The following is a 17,713-nucleotide window of genomic DNA, read 5'->3' as shown; positions in this document are numbered from 1 at the left end:
ACGAGTGGGCCCCCCCTGCTTGCTCAGGATCACAGCACTTGCAACGTTGAAATACTTACCTCTCCCTGCTCCACCGCCATGACGTAGTCCATGTTTCCTGGGCCCACTAAAACCTTGAACCAGCCCTACCCCCACAACTTTTGCCAAATGACCCCCAATTTCCAGTGCCCAACTATTATTATAAAGTTAATTAAGATTGACAAGCTTCAGAAAACAAGAATGGATGTTTTTGGCAGTAAAATGTGCACTGTAGGTGTTTTCCTGGCCTCCACTCACTGCCGGCTATGCTTCCCCATTGACTTGCATTGGGTTTCGTGTTTCGGTCGATCCCCGACTTTTAGCGATAATCGGCCGACTTCACTCGACTCGACTCTGGACTAAATCGGGTTTCACAAAACCAGACTCGATCTTAAAAAAATGAAAGTCGCTCAACCCTAGTCATTACCAATAAAAATGAACAAACCTGTCAAGGTTTGGTTCGGTTTGGATTCGCCGAGCGAACCGCCATTTGACTAAAAATTTGCAGAACAGTTAGTCGAACGTAACCGAACCCCAATAGATTTAATGAGAGGCAAAACCAAATGCATAGACAACACCTTAAGGGGTGACAAAAAGCTTCCAAACAGCTAAAATCAGGTACTTACAGGAGGAATAGTGGCATCAAGTGACCCACAGTGGAAATTTGCAAGTGACACAGCAGCAGTCAGCCATGGGCCATGCATGAGGTATCAAGGCCTGGCCCAGCATTTGCAGCTTGGAATTGTAGGTTCAATGACAACCTGATGGCTAAGGGAACTGTGTAAGCCTTCTTCGCTTGGAGACCTCATACCTCATGCAACACCTTCAATTTTTTTTATTCCAGCCACACTCAGATGATACAAACATCAGTTTCATTGACTACTACTGGTAGAAAAATGTAAGAATAATAACATAAATAGTTAACTGATCAATTGACCCACAGTAGAACCTATTATAATGGCACACAAGCAGTCAGCCATAGCCCATGAATAAGGTATCATTTTCTGGCCCAGCATTTACAGCATTTAATTGAAGCTTTAATGAGGACCTGGTGGTTAAAGGAGCACTGTACTTCTTAACTGGGAGACCTCACACCTCATGCAGCACCTCCAATTTTTTTTTATTCCAGCCACACTCCGATGGCACAAACATAATTTTTAGAGACTACTATTGATAGAAAAATGTAAGAATAGTAACAGGGGTAGTTGACTGAACAATTGATCAACAGTAGAACCTGTTATAATGGCACACAAGCAGTCAGCCATGGGCCATTCATGAGGTATCAGGGTGTGGCCCAGCATTTGCAGCTTGGAATTGTAGGTTCAATGAGAACCTGATGGGTAAGGGAACTGTTTAAGCCTTCTTCGCTTGGATACCTCACATCTCATGCAACACCTTCAATTTTTTTTATTCCAGCCACACTCAGATGGTAAAAACATAATTTTTAGAGACTACTATTGATAGAAAAATGTAAGAATAGTAACATAGTTGACTGAACAATTGACCAACAGTAGAACCTGTTATAATGGCATACAAGCAGTCAGCCATGTGGCTCAGCATTTACAGCTTGGAATTGAAGTTTTAATGAGGACTTGGTGGTTAATGGAGTGGTGTAAGTGTTCTCAGCTGGGAGACCTCACACCTCATGCAGCACCTCTAACTTTTTTTTGTTCCAGCCACAATCACATGGTACAAACATCAGTTTCATACAGTAATATTGGTAGTGAAAAATGTAAGGAAAGTAACATAAGTAGTTCACTGAAAGTAAGTGCAGGCCTGCCTGTCTGGGAACCCAACATACATGGGCAACTCACCAGATGGAGACCCAATTTCCACAGAGTAGAAAAAGTAAAATTGGCATTTCACACACCTTCCACCACATGCAATCCACCAGATGGAGACCCAACTTGGAGTCTCCACATTTCAAAAAATAATTGTCGCACAGCACTAAAGTGGCATCAATTTCCAGACTAGAAACAGTATAATAGGCCTATGACACAACTTGTACTACAAGCAGCCCATCAGATGGAGACCCAACTTGGAGTTTTCCCATTTCAAAAAATTGTTTGCAATATAAGAAGCAGTAGGCAACAGCAGGCACAGAAGAAACAACAAAGATGGCACAGCCTGCAATAATGCGAGATCAATGCGTAACACTAAAAATGACACCATCACCTAATCTGCCGAATTTGCAACTGGGGTGCAGAAGTCATCGGAGATCCATGACTTGTTAATTTTGATAAAAATTAGGTGGTCTGTACTTTGAGGGGACAGATGGATGTGTTTATCCTTCAGGACACCACCAGCAGTGCTGAATACACGTTCTGAGAGAACGCTGGCTGCCGAGCATGACAAAATCTCTAAGCCATGACAGGTGAGCTCAAGTCACTCTTCCATTTTTGAAGACCAAAATGTAAAAGGGTTCAACCCCCCCGATGGCATTGATATTGAGATCTAGATTCTCCTGCACCATCCTCTCCAGTCTTTCACAACGTGTCAGACTTGTACTGTGTTCTGCTGGTGCACGGGCTGGTCTAAAAAAATGTATTAAATGACTCACAGAAATTGCTTATGCCACTTAGACTGCTTCTGCTGCTAATGTTTTGGCGATAACGCTTTGATGTTCCCGAGGTTGTGCGTCTACCACTGGGATGCACACTGTGTGCCTCCCTGCTGTCTTTGGGAAAACCACTCTTGAGATTGCCTTTAAGCATATTTCAATACTTCAGCATGCATGCATCACTTTCCAGGGGGTTAAAGCATCTGGCTACATGTACTCTTGTACCATGGATCTAACAGAGAGGTAACCCAGTAGTCAGCACTATTTCTAACCCTAAGAGTGTGTGCATCATGTTGAAGATAGTGCAGCAAGAATGCACTATGAGGTCCAATGCTTTCATGAGGTCCAAGTCCATGCTGTATTGGTGGTGGGGTAACATTCAAGGTTGCTTCATCTGTCCCTCCTGCCAACCATGGACAACAGAGAGCGGCTCATTATGGTGTAGCGCAGGCACAGCTTTCTTAGAGAAGTAATGGTGACTAGGCAATTGGTACTGGGGTACGGCAACAGCCATCAACTTTTTGAAACCATCTGCATCCACCAGGCAGAAAGGCAACATTTCTGTGGCCAACAGATTGACTATGGTGGATTTCAAACTCTTTGCTTTGCCATGTGTAGGAGGTGACAATCTTTTATGTGAGCACAACTGTGGGACTGAAGGCTGGCTGCTGTGTTGAGAGAGGGTGGAGTGTGGAGAACAGGACAATTTACAGGTCTGTGAGTGAGGTGCAGGTGGAGACATTATGGTGGATTGAGAAAGATGTGTTGCGTTAGGTGACAGAAAATCAGTAGTAATTAGTGATGAGCTAGCACTAAAATGCTCGGGTGCTCATTACTTGGGTCGAGCAAATAGGAATACTTGGGTACTCGACCCGAGCAACAAGCCCAATGTAAATCTATGGGAAACTTAAGTATTTTTACCACGATCCCCCCTAAGGGTCCTTTTAAGGTCTAAAAACATCTGAAAATGATGGAAACGCTGTTGAAATGACACAGGGACATCATGGGGACCACCCCTCGAAGCATTTCTGATTCCAAGGTCACAGCTGTAAGAAATATTGTCAGAGTTTCACGCCATTTTTACAGGTGCACCAAAAAACATACAAAATCAAAACCAAAATGGATTTTGCTGAGAAATATGTTAAGGTACATCCTTTCCAGGGTAATGACTTGTATATAAGGCAAAATAATTTACCCCAGACCAAAATGTTGCTCCACCACTAGGGCTATGTTCACACACAGCGTTTTTGATGCATTTTTCAACTTTAGCATAGCTTTCAACCAATATATATGTACTCACTGGGAAATGTCATTGTAACATTTAACAACCTTAGCTGACCATGTGGTGTGTGACACAAAAGGAGACACATCTTGTTTCATTTATGAAGAAGGGACTCTTAAAGTCATAAAGCCTATTTTTAGAGAGGCATCATGCGGCATTAATATTCTTAAAAGGCCATTATTAAACAGTGGGTGTAATAATTATAGGGGATAACTCAGGAGACTCTTTGCGTGGAACAAGACAACTACAGGACACAGTTTTATAAGTGGTAAAGTCTATATTATCACACGGTGATTCAAACAGGTGCAGAGAGAAACTCAAGTCCACAACACTTGGTGCAAATAATAAACGCAGCATAGCAGTCTATAAGAAACTTCAGAGGAATCAATCAAGCAGAAAGTCTATGAAGCACAGTTATTCTTGAGGATACTTGACACGAATAAATCCTTGTCTTAGTCCAGGCACAGATAGATATGCTTATTAGGCAGTTCAAATCATATCTTAGCTCAACCAGGGAGGCCTGGTTAATAGTCTCAGGTTATTGCAAAGCAGAAACAGCTTACATGTCCAGCAAATGCAGATGGAAGTAAACACGAACAGCAGATGAAGGAGGATTACTGGAAACTTGTGTATGCAACAGGAACTCAGAGCTGAGTAGCAGGATCACCACACAGGTTCACAGGAGCAGGTGTATAGCCAAGGAGTAATCAGAGGTCAGGAGCTGGATGCAAGGCAGAATACTCTAGCACAGACTGAAGGCTGGGGTGGAGTTTTATAGCAGGAAGACACAGTGCACATGAGACCAAAGATGCCATCTTGGAAAAGGGCAGTAATGCACAAAAGGTAAAAAGTGTTCAGGGTCCTGACATTACTCCCTCCTTAGAAGCGGCCTCAGGACGATCCTGGACCTGGTTTCTCAGGGAATCTCTGATGAAAACGAGAAATCTTCTGTTGGGCATTGATGTTTTCCACAGGTTCCCAAGAGTCTTCCTCAGGGGAATATCCCTGCCGACTTATCAGATATTGGAGCCGATTCCAGCGAATCCTGGAATCAATAATTTCCTCCACCACAAATTGTTCTTGCCCATCAATCACCACAGGCTGCGGAGGTGGCACAACACGTCCCTGGAAGGTATTAGGAGATACAGGCTTTAGTAAAGATACATGAAATACTGGGTGTACCTTCATTGTCCTAGGCAGCTTCAGCCGGCAGGCCACAGAGCTCAAAATACCGTTGATCTTGAAAGGGCCAATGAATTTCTGTCCAAGTTTTTGTGAAGGAACGTTTAACTTCAGATTCTTAGTTGCTAACCACACGGAATCTACTACCTTGAACATGGGTGCAGGTTTACGGAGTCTATCAGCCGATCTCTTATAACGTTCTTGAGCTGTGGTCAGGGATTCCTTCAGAACCTCCAGATTCTGTCTCATCACAGTCAGCCTTTCCTCCACTGCCGGAACTGGAGAATTAATTGGAGACCTAGATAAAATACACAGATGATAACCCAGATTGGCAAAGAAAGGTGTAAATTTAGTGGAGGTGCTCAGAGAATTATTATATGAAAGTTCGGCTAAGGGCAACAACTCCAACCAATCATCCTGGAGATGGCTGACATAACATCTTAGATATTGTTCCAGCGTCTGGTTGGTACGCTCAGTCTGACCATTTGTCTGGGGATGGTAAGCAGAAGAGAGACAGACATTAATATTGAGTGCAGAGCAAAACCCCTTCCAGAATCTTGAAGTGAACTGTACTCCACGGTCAGAGATGATCCCATCCAGTACCCCATGCAACCAAAAGACATTCTGTATAACCAAGTTCACTGTATCTTTAGCTGAGGGGAGGCCGGTGCACGGAACAAAATGAGCAGCTTTAGTCAGGCGATCAACTACCACCATGATTGTATTCATGCCCCCCGATGTAGGCAGCTCCACAATAAAGTCCATTGATATAGACCCCCAAGGGCGGGACGGAACAGGTAATGGTTGTAGAAGGCCCGTAGGTGCCACATGAGGAGTCTGGTAATGGCACATACCTCGCAAGAGAGAACATAGTCCTTGGTATCCTTCAGGCAAGTTGGTCACCAGAAGAATCGACTCAGGAACTCTTGTGTCTTCTGTACCCCCCTGTGACCAGCCAACTTGGAGTCATGTACCAACTTGAGGATCTGCAGACAGATGACCTCCGGGATGTAGATACGTCAATCTCTGAACCACATGCCACCCTTAAAGACAAGATTAATATTGACAGGTGGGTTGGCCAGAAATACATCACCTTCATAGGCCTCCCTGCACTCCTTCCACAAGTCCTGATCATGGATAACTCCGATGAAATTGGCATCAGATAGAATGGTCTTGGACGGGGCTCCAGGCATGGAATCCGCAAGCATGGATTTGGGATAAAGCATCAGCCTTCCCATTACAAGAACCTGGACGGTACAAGATAACAAAGTTAAATTGATTTAAAAATAAGTTCCAACGAGCCTGATGAGGAGAAAGACATCTAGCGGATCTAAGGAACTCTAGACTGCAATGGTCAGTTAGCACTATGATCTGTTGTGCAGCTCCTTGCAGATGATGCCTCCATTCTTTGAAAGCCGCAATAATAGCCAGCAATTCCTTGTCTCCCACGTTGTAATTCTTCTCTGCTGAGGTTAGTCTACGGGAAAACAAAGCACAAGGATGCAGACCCTTCTCTCCAGTTCTTTGGGAGAGAATAGCCCCCAAAGCATTATCAGAAGCGTCCACCTCCACAATCAAAGGAAGTGTTGGATCTGGGTGTATCAACAGCGGTGCTGATGTGAAACAGATCTTAAGCCAATCAAAAGCTTCTTGAGCCTGTGATGACCACTTAAAGGGCTTTTCCTTCTTTGTCAAGGAAGTAATGGGACGGACAATATCAGAAAAATTTCGAATGAAGCGTCTGTAGAAATTTGCAAAACCAATAAAACGTTGGACCTCCTTAACGTTCTTGGGTAGCGGCCAGTCAAGGATAGCCTGAATCTTACCAGATTCCATGTTCAGCCCATGGGGAGAGATGATATAACCTAAGAACTGTATCTCAGAATGATGGAACTCACATTTCTCCAGCTTAATATACAGATGGTTCTTTTTCAGACGTCTTAAAACAGTTTTGACATGTTCTTCATGTTCCTGTAGAGAGTCAGAAAAGATTAGTATATCGTCCAAATAGAACACTAGAAACTGGTCCAACAAATCTCTGAAAATGTCATTAGCAATGTGTTGAAATGTTGCAGGGGCATTACAAAGCTCGAAGGGCATCACAAGAGATTCAAAGTGTCCATACCGGCATCTGAATGCTGTCTTCCACTCATCCCCTAGACGAATACGCACCAAATTATAAGCCACACGAAGATCCAGTTTAGAGAACACCTTAGCATGGCGGACTCTTTCCAGTAATTCAGGAATCAGAGGCAAAGGTGTTATGGACCTGGTGGTTAGGAGCACCTGGAATGACCTGATGGTTAAACTAGACGACAGGACAAGCTCTGGGAAGTGGGATATCTGCTGAAAGCAAATTCTAATCCTATCACACACACTAGAAATAGCCGTGGAGCGTACCTAACTCTCCCTAGATGCCTCTTCACAGCCTAAGAGCTAACTACCCCTAAAGATAGGAAATAAAGCCTTACCTTGCCTCAGAGAAATTCCCCAAAGGAAAAGGCAGCCCCCCACAAATATTAACTGTGAGTTAAGAGGAAAGTCACAAACACAGGAATGAAACAGTTTTCAGCAAAGGAGGCCAGTCTTCACTAAATAGACAGAGGATAGGAAAGGGATCTATGCGGTCAGCACAAAAAACTACAAAAAGCCACGCAGAGTGTGCAAAAAGACCCCCGCACCGACTCACAGTGCGGAGGTGCCACTCTGCACCCCAGAGCTTCCAGCTAGCAAGGCAATATCATGTTAGCAAGCTGGACTAGAACTTAGCAAGTACTAAGAAATATATTCAATACACAATGAACAACAAATGAACTAGCAGGGACTTAGCTTCTGCTGGAGTAGACAGGTCATCAGAAAGATCCGAGAGAGATCTGAACCAGTACTGATACATTGACAGCTGGCATGAAGTAACGATCTGAGTGGAGTTAAATAGAGAAGCCAGCCTAGCCGCAAACGAGGGCAGCTGAGGAAGCAACCTCAAGAACCAGCAGTTCCACTCACAGCCACCAGAGGGAGTCCACGGACAGGACTCGCCGAAGTACCATTCATGACCACAGGAGGGAGTTCGAGAACGGAATTCACAACACAAAGGGTAACGGTTTCGTACGGTTACCTTATTGAGTTCTTGATAGTCAACACAGGGTCTCAGGGTCCCATCCTTCTTCTTTACAAAAAATATAGGTGCCCCTGCTGGTGAGGAAGAAGGACGTATGAAGCCTTTGGCCAGATTTTCATCAATATACTCTTTTAAGGCTTGAAGCTCAGGTTCCGCCAAAGGGTATATGTTACCAAAAGGAATGGCTGCCCCGGGAAGCAGCTCAATGGGACAGTCATAATGCCTGTGTGGAGGAAGCTGATCTGCATTCTTCTTGTCACAGATGTCAGAGAACTCTTTATAAGCTGGAGGTAAAGAAAATACCTGTACATGTGGTTCCGTAGCAGTGGACTCAGGGACAGCTTCTGTTAACGCTGAGTTGCTCCTTGTTGGGAAGATAATCTCCTTGGTCTCCAAATTGATAATTGGGTTCTGAGAACGCAACCAAGGAATGCCTAAAATCACAGGAAAATGAGGAGAAGAAATTAGCAAGAAAGAAAGTTGCTCCTGATGATTAGGCTCCAACAAAATTTCAAGGGGTACGGTCTCCTGATCCACAGGCCCAGATATTAAAGGTGACCGATCCACTGTTTCCATTGTAATTGGAGAGGCTCTTTGCTGAATTTTAATACCATGTTGCTTGGCAAATGCGATATCCATGAAATTGCCACCTGCACCAGAGTCAATCATAGCTGAACTGGAAATCCACTGTCCTGAACACAGGATCTTAATAGGGAGAGAACAGTGAGAGTTCTTTTTCTTCAGCTCCTTGGGGGGTGAAGTTATAGAAAGTGAATGGAATACAGCGTTTAAAGGCAGGCTACATTCAGAGATGTCAGATTCATCATCACAGTTGTCATACTCCCCTATTGCTGCTAGCACATTGTTAGGCCGTCTAGGACACTTAGGACAATTAATCAAGAAGTGGTCAGACTGGCCGCAGTAGAAACATAGACTTTCACGCAGGCGATGCTCCCGATGCTCATTGATCTCGCGCCTCTGGACGGAATAAATTTGCATGGGCACCTCCTCCACCTCCCGAGAGGTTTTACCTGCAGGATCTTTGGAAGGAAGGGAAAAGTTAGAAACACGGTTATATGCAGCAAATTTCTCCTGCCTACGCTCAGTAAGGTGAATGTCTATGCGCACACAATGCTGTATAAATGTCTCTAGCTCTTGTGGTGACTCAGAGCGGGCTAGTTCATCTTTTACAATACTAGACAGACCCCTTTTAAAAATAGGCAATTGTGCATAACTGTCCCAATTGGTATCTACCGCCAATCTCCTGAATTCAGTGGCATACTTAATAACAGAACGTTTAGCCTGGTGTAAAGACAACAAAGCAGATTCAGCGGTTGCACGGCGATTAGGGTCATCAAACATTAATGCAATAGCGGCCAAGAAATCATCCAAGTAATTTAACCGTGGGTCACGAGACTCAATCATCGGATTCGCCCAGGTGAGCGCTCGTGAGATCAGTAGCATTATTACACACAATACTTTGGATCTATCAGTAGGAAAACGGTCAGCATGCACATCAAAATATAGCATACATTGATTCACAAAGCCACAAAATTTGTCGTGATCACCATTAAATCTGAATGGGGGCAACTTAGGTGGGCCAGCTGGTGGCGGTTGCCCAGAGGGCAAAGTCACTTGTGCAGCTATTTGCGTGCTTATGTCCTGAAAAGCCCGTCCATACTGGGACTCTATGCCAGCAAGTTTGTTTTCCTGGGCTGCCATGCGGTTGCTCAAGTCCTGCATAGTTTGTCCAAACACTTGTTGATTGTGTTCAAAGCTTCCAAACTTCTTTTGCAGACCTTCCACATCTTTCTGCAGGGATCTAATTATGGAAAACACCTGCTCTAATTTGCTTTCTGCAGTCATTGTTCCAGCAGTCTCCTTTTTTTTAGGTTAGAGTATCCTGTAGTAATTATAGGGGATAACTCAGGAGACTTTTTGCATGGAACAAGACAACTACAGGACATAGTTTTATAAGTGGTGAAGTCTATATTATCACACAGTGATTCAAACAGGTGCAGAGAGAAACTCAAGTCCACAACACTTGGTGCAAATAATAAATGCAGCTTAGCAGTCTATAGGAAACTTCAGAGGAAAATGCAATCAAGCAGAAAGTCTATGAAGAACAGTTATTCTTGAGGATACTTGACACAAATAAATCCTTGTCTTAGTCCAGGCACAGATAGATATGCTTATTAGGCAGTTCAAATCATATCTTAGCTCAACCAGGGAGGCCTGGTTAATAGTCTCAGGTTATTGCAAAGCAGAAACAGCTTACATGTCCAGCAAATGCAGATGGAAGTAAACATTAACAGCAGATGAAGGAGGATTACTGGAAACTTGTGTATGCAACAGGAACTCAGAGCTGAGTAGCAGGATCACCACACAGGATCACAGGAGCAGGTGTATAGCCAGGGAGTAATCAGAGGTCAGGAGCTGGATCCAAGGCAGAATACTCTAGCACAGACTGAAGGCTGGGGTGGAGTTTTATAGCAGGAAGACAGTGCACATGAGACCAAAGACGCCATCTTCGAAAAGGGCAGCAATGCACAAAAGGTAAAAAATGTTCAGAGTCCTGACAGTGGGTCTTCTATGCAGTGAGTGGCTGGGCTGCCAACAATTACAACGCACCCCAATACCCCTTTCACGAGAGGTACAGGAGGGCTTCCTGAAAAAATGTTGCATTGAATGCAAGGTCTGCCCTTCTACCAAGTCATATGCACTCCAATAAGCCTTTGAACCCAGGTAATGGATGGCCACAGGAAAATACACTTCACATTATTCATTTTGTAATCCCATACTGCTTTCTTATGTATTAACTGCAAGGCCTGCCCTGCTTCCAAGTCATACGCACCCCAATAAGCCTTTGAACCCAGGTGCTGTATGGCCACAGGAAAACCAACTTCACATTCTTCAGTTGGTCCTGCCATACTGTTTCCTTATGCATTGAATGCAAGGGCCGCCTTGACCCAAGTTTGCATGCACCCCAATCCCCCTTGGAAGAAACTTGGAGGGGGGGCCTCATAAAAAAGCTGTCTCATTACAAGGAGCGGGTCTCCTAGATGCGTAATGCCCATACACCAAATGTATGGGCTGACAAACATTTCCTCATGAGAGAAACATTTTTAAAAAATATTTATTGGGGATCACAGACACCCTTGTCAAAAAATTGACTGTCGCAGCACAGAACACGTGAACTCTGGTGATCTAGTGGTGGAAAATCATGAGAGGTGGAGGAATGCCTCATTAAAAACTAGGCCCAATTTAAAGGAGCGGGTCTCCTAGACTTATAATGCCCATACACTAAGTGTATGTGCTGAAAAACATTTCCCCATGGGGGGTAACATTTTTTAAAATATTTAATAGGGATCATAGACACCCTTGCCAAAAATTTTCTGTCTGTGGCAGCACGGAACACGTGAACCCTGGTGATATATTGGTGGAAAATGATGAGAGATGGAGGAAGGCCTCATTAAAAACTAGGACCAATGTAAAGGAGCATGTCTCCGTGTCTCCTAGACATTCATTAAGTGCATGGGCTGACAAACATTTCCCCATGGGGGTTACAGTTTTAAAAAATTATTTATGGGTAGTATCATAGACACCCTTGCCCAAAAATTGAATGGCTGTAGCAGCATACAACATGTTCACCATGGTGATCTATTGGTGGAGAATGAGGAAACATTGATGAAGGTCTCATTAAAAACTAGGCACAATACACTAGTGTGTGGTTTGTGTACGAAGTAAAATATGAGCTGACGAACAAGATCCCGGGCCCGCGGCTGAGCTAGTGTGCAGGAGCAGGCACCAAAAAGACCACCTGGACAGGAACAGCAGCCCCAAAAACCCCGGCCAGCAGTCAGATCTCAGCAGCCAGCGCCTAAGTCTTTGCTCATCAGTAGAGGGCACCAGAGAGGTAGGATGGCAGCGGCAGTAGAGAGACAATCGCCCGAGGTTCTGAAGGTGTCAGCTGGACTTGCAGAAGTGTCTATTGGGGAACGGGGCGGCCATAGGTGTGACTTCTATGACGTCGGGGTGAACACCCAGCAGACTATCGAACACGTCCAAAAATTGAGAGCTGGCACCTCTGGAACCAAGATTGCTCTTGTAACCAACCATATCAAGCTGGTGTCCCAACCACAGTGGTCCCTGTACCAGTATCACGTTGACTTCAACCCGCCACGGAGTCCAAGGATTTGCGGTATGGCCTCCTGTACCAGCATCAAGAAAACATCAGGAATGCATGAGCATTTGATGGAAACGTGTTGTTTTTACCAAAAAGAGTGAATAAGGTCACCGAGGTGTTCAGCCAAACTCGAAATGGACACCCTTACCAATAAGCTTCCACCGACCTCGCCCACCTGCTTCCATTTCAATAACATCATTTTCCGAAAACTCCTGAAGATAATGGATATGAAGCAGATAGGACGCAACTATTACAACACGAGCGACACCATTGAAGTCAGAGCCCACCGACTCGCCATCTGCCCGGGGTTTTCCACCTCCATCCTCCAGTACGAGTCCAGCATCATGTTGATCATTGATGTCAGCCATAAAGTCCTCATGAACGAGACTGTGCATGACATCATGAGCAGGATCTACTCCTCGTGTGGCCCTCAGAGGTTCCAGGATGCCTGCTGCAAGGAGCTGATCGGACAGATGGTCCTCACCAAGTCCAACACTAAAACCTACCGTATAGACGAGATTGCCTGGAACATGAATACAGCGTTCACCTTCAAGAAGGCAGACGGGAACAAGATCAGCTTTTTGAACTACTATAAGAACCAATACAATGAACAAGTGAAAGACTTGATACATCCACTAATCGTGAACATCCCCCGGAGGCCCAAGCCAGGAGTCGCAAACGGAGCCATCGCACTGGTGCTAGGTTACAGAACTCTAACAGGTCTGACCGACAGAATTAGAAGTGACTTCAAAGTCATGAAAGACCTGGCCGTCCGCACCTGATTACCACCAGAACAGAGGAAGCGGCAAGTTGGGAAGTTCATGAACTACATACACAAGAATGAGAGCGTTCAGATAAGAGCTACGTGACTGGGGCCTGATACCAAGCTGCTACAGTTCGAAGGGAGAATCTCACCTCCAGAAATAAATCATGTAAAAAGACAAATCTGCTGAATATAATCCACAGTTTTCTGATTGGTTGCGAGAGCATAGGGGTCCCCTCCTGATCAGCCCCTAAGATATGAATAATTGGCTACTCTTTCACACCCGGAGAAATTAGGATGTGGCGAACGCTCTTCTGCAGAATCTGTTCAAGATCACACAGCAAATACGAATCAAGATGAAACAGGAGGTGTTGGTTGAAGTCGAGTACTTTTTTCGGGGGTATTGGTGAATTTTTGAAAAAAAGAAAAAAAGAGTAGAACAATGCTAGCAGCCAGAACTATGCATCTTATGCCTGAGAATAACAGACTTTATCATTTATTTTTGTTTTTTTTCTTATTTTTTTTAAATAAATAAAAATGAGTTGAACAAGGATAGCAGTCAGAACTATGCAACTTATGTCTGCGAAGCAACAATTTTTGCACCAAAGATGCACCAGGCCTCAGTGTGACATAACAGACTGTATAAATTTTCTTTATTTTTTTCTTTGTAAAACAATAAATACTGAGTACACCAAGGCTATCAAACAGAACAATGCAATGTATGCCTGCAAACAGAAGATTTTTACACCACAGATACACCAGGCGTGTAACGGAGATAACAGACTGTATATATATATATATATATATATATATATATATATATATATTTTTTTTTTTTTTAAATATTGAATAGACCAAAGGTAGCAGACAGAATAATGCAACATATGCCTGCAAAGCACGGATTTTGACATCACTGATACACCAGGCGTCAGCCAGAGATAACAGACTGATCAAAATGTGGCCTTTTTTATTTTGGCATAACAAAATTTTGTCAAAAAGTTGGCTACGACACCGAAAAATAAAATTGGAGTACTAAAATTTTAAGATATTTAGTGAAATGATATGCGATGCATGTGGTGTACAACACACAGTGATAAATATGACAACTGTAGCTAATTTTTTTAGGGCCAGCTAAAGTCTTTTAGCTAAAATGGTGTCCAAAAATGTTATAAGAAACTATGAAATATTAAATAGCTTTGCAATGACCTGGCTGTAGTCTGCAGTGTGACCAAGCAAATAAATGTCGAAAATAAGAGGCTATGGATTGCTTTATAACAAAATTTTTAAAAAAATTGCCACGGATAACTGCAGCTAGGTATATATATAAAATATGCAGCAGCGGACAGTAATGGAGCTTTTTGATGTATGCAGGGAGATCTATACACTCACATACAGTGCCTGGAAGCCTGGCAGTTATATGGATATGTGCACATAGACTCCTCTGCCCAACTCCTCTGCCCAATTAAAAACTAGGCCCAATGATAAGGAGCGGATCTACTAGGCTTGTAATATCCATACACGAAGTGCATGGGCTGAGAAACATTTCACCATGGGGGGGTACCTTTTCAAAAAATCTTTTTATGGACATCATAGACACCCTTGCCAAAAATTGGACTGCCTCTAGCGGCACAGAAGACGTTAAGCCTGGTGATCTAGTGGTGGAAAATGAGGAGACTTGCTGAAAGCCTCATGAAAAAATAGGCACAATGTAAAGGAGTGTGTCTGCTAGACTTGTAATGCCCATACACGCAGTGCATGGGCTTACAAACATTTCCTCAAGGGGGATACAGTTTTAAAAAATATACTATGGACATTATAGACACCCTTGCCAAAAATTGGATTGCCTGTAGCGGCACAGAATACGTTAAGCCTGGTGATCTAGTAGTGGAGAATGAGGAGACATTGCTGAAGGCCTCATGAAAAAATAGGAACAATGTCACGGAGTATGTCGCCTAGACTTGCAATGCCCATACACGCAGTGCATGGGCTGACAAACATTTCCCCAAGGGGGATACATTTTTCAAAAATATACTATGGCCATCATAGAATCATAGACACCTTTGCCAAAAATTGGGCTGCCTATAGCAGCAACACGTTAAGCGCGGTGAATAGTGATCTAGTGGTAGAGAATGAGGAGACATTGCTGAAGGCCTCATTAAAAACTAGGCCCAATGTAAAGGTGTGTGTTTCTAACACTTTTAATGCCCATACATGTAGTGCATGGTCTGACAAACATTTCCCCAAGGGGGATAGATTTTTCAAAAATATACTATGGGCATCAAAGACACCCTTGCCAAAAATTGGGCTGGCTATAGCAAGACAGAACATGTTAAGTGTGGTGAATGGTGATCTAGTGGTGGAGAATGAGGACACATTGCTGAAGGCCTCATGAAAAAATAGGTACAGTGTAAAGAAATGTGTCTCCTAGACTTGTAATACCCATACATGGAGTGCATGGGCTGACAAATATTTTCCCAAGGGGGATACATTTTTCAAAAATATACTATGGCCATCATAGACACCCTTGCCAAAAATTGGACTGGCTATAGCAACACAGAATGGTGTTATGCATGGTGAATGGTGATCTAGTGGTGGAGAATGAGGAGACATTGCTGAAGGCCTCAAGAAAAAATAGGCACAATGTAAAAGAGTATGTTTCCTAGACTTGTAATGCTCATACTTTCACTTATCAGATCCGGCAGCTCCGGGTAGCTTTTCAGAAAATGTTGAACCACAAGGTTAAGCACATGGGCCAGGCAAGGTACGTGTGTAATTCCAGTATGGCACACCAGGAGAAATAGTAATGACTGGGTGCTCGGGTGCTTTGCTGCCATGTGCCTGATCATGCTGGTGGTGATGCAGGCATGGCAGGTGCTGCAAATGGCCTGTTTGGGTTTATCGGCAGAGTCTTTAAAAACTAACCAGGCTTGGGAAGATTGAACAGTTGAAATGGCAACTTCCTTAATGTTGGTGTTATGGGGAACAGATGCACGCCTTCTGTCTTTGGCCACCACACTGCTTTTTCCTGCCTGTTGGGGTGATATGCCTCCTTCCCCATGTGTGCTGCTGTTCTCACTCTGCATGTCCTCCTGCCAGGTTGGGTCAGTCACTATGTCATCCACCACCCTGCTCCTCCTCCTGACTTTCTGGCAATTGTGTCTCATCATTCTCCTCCTCTTGTGACACTTTCCCACCATCACCTTTTGTGACCATGGCTGGTCACTGCTTTGGGCATCGCTATATGCGATCTCATCTGGCCCCACTTCAAGTTGACCAGCCGATAGTCCGTAATATTGAAAGGGAAAACTGAACAGCTCGTCGGAGTGTCCAAGTGTGAGATCAGTTGTCTCAGGACACTCAGCATGGTGGGAGGAAGGAGGATTAGTGTGAGGAATATCTGGTCCACACTCACGGCTACTCAGACTTGACCGTGTGGAAGACATGGTGGTGGTGGCTAAGTGACTGGAAGCATTATCCGCTATCCAACCAACAACCGTTTCACACTGTTCTGGCTTCAATAGTGGTGTGCTGCGATCCCCTAGAATCTGGGACGGGAAGGTCGAGTGAGAAGATGTGGGTCTTTGTTGTAACCCACTTTCAGCTTGGCTGCGGTCAAGTCCAGCTCCCAGGACCTCTACACACGCAGTACTTTGAAGCAGCGACCACGGTCGCCTCACATGGATGCACTGCACATAATCTGATCTACATATGCAGCAACCAGCACTTGCTCACAGAAATAGTAATTACCTATAAAGGACATGCTGAACTGAATTCTGATTCCCCACGCAGCATCCAGGCATTTTCGTCTTATCATCCTACAAGCTTATTTGAAGCACACTGTCTTTTGCTTCTGAATCAGCAACACACTCTGATGAAGGTCCAATGTGAGACCGAAAACGTTCAGTTATTTCTTCTGTTTTTGTCTGGATGCAAAATAAATGAAGTTTCCTCATCTTTCATCATTTTGAGTGGCAAGTTTATTTTTGCTTATTTAAATGACAAGATCACTTTCAGCACCAGCACTAGCGCAGGAGCGAGCTCTCTGCATTGTGACTCTGAGACAATGGCGCCAGCAAAACAAGAGTTCTGCTTTTGATATGGCCAGGGACATATGACTTTGGCAGCCAATCACAGAAGACCTTGATGTTGATGGTTTCGGCACCTTGATTGACTGAGGTAAAGTATAGGGGATAAAATAGAGTGTGCCACCCCTGTAACCTCTCCACACGCTCTTCTAACCTTGCCACACTCCCTCCCATCGTTAAACATGTCCCTCCCATATCCCCAGCTCATCATACATCACCACTATCCTAACCAAAGTAACAACAAAAGCATTAGTGGAAATGCGATGAGTTACCAAATTATGATCAAATTTTGCAAACTTTGAGTAAAATTGCTTGTGAAAGGGAGCAAACACAAATCTGAATGTGCTATGTTCGTGCTGAATTTGAGATTGGCTAACATTTTTTTGAACATGCTCGCTCATCTCAATTAGAAACCACCGAAATGCACCCAAGAAGACATAACACCCTATGGATGAGCAATATAATACCGATATATTTTTAAACAAGTATTTTGAGAGTTATTTACCAACAAAATGTACC

The 17,713-nt window shown here is 43.9% G+C and overlaps 1 pseudogene; it reads left to right on the top strand.

Annotated features, from left to right (window-relative positions):
• The first annotated feature begins 12,081 nt into the window (after nt 1–12,081).
• On the top strand, nt 12,082–13,519 carry LOC143795833 (piwi-like protein 1 pseudogene; annotated as a pseudogene).
• Nucleotides 13,520–17,713: the final 4,194 nt, after the last annotated feature.

The sequence above is a fragment of the Ranitomeya variabilis genome, chromosome 1 (genome assembly GCF_051348905.1).
Source record: "Ranitomeya variabilis isolate aRanVar5 chromosome 1, aRanVar5.hap1, whole genome shotgun sequence".
Taxonomy (NCBI): Eukaryota; Metazoa; Chordata; class Amphibia; order Anura; family Dendrobatidae; genus Ranitomeya; species Ranitomeya variabilis.
The sequence above is the reverse complement of the archived record's forward strand: the minus strand, read 5'-3'. Positions and strand labels throughout refer to the sequence as shown.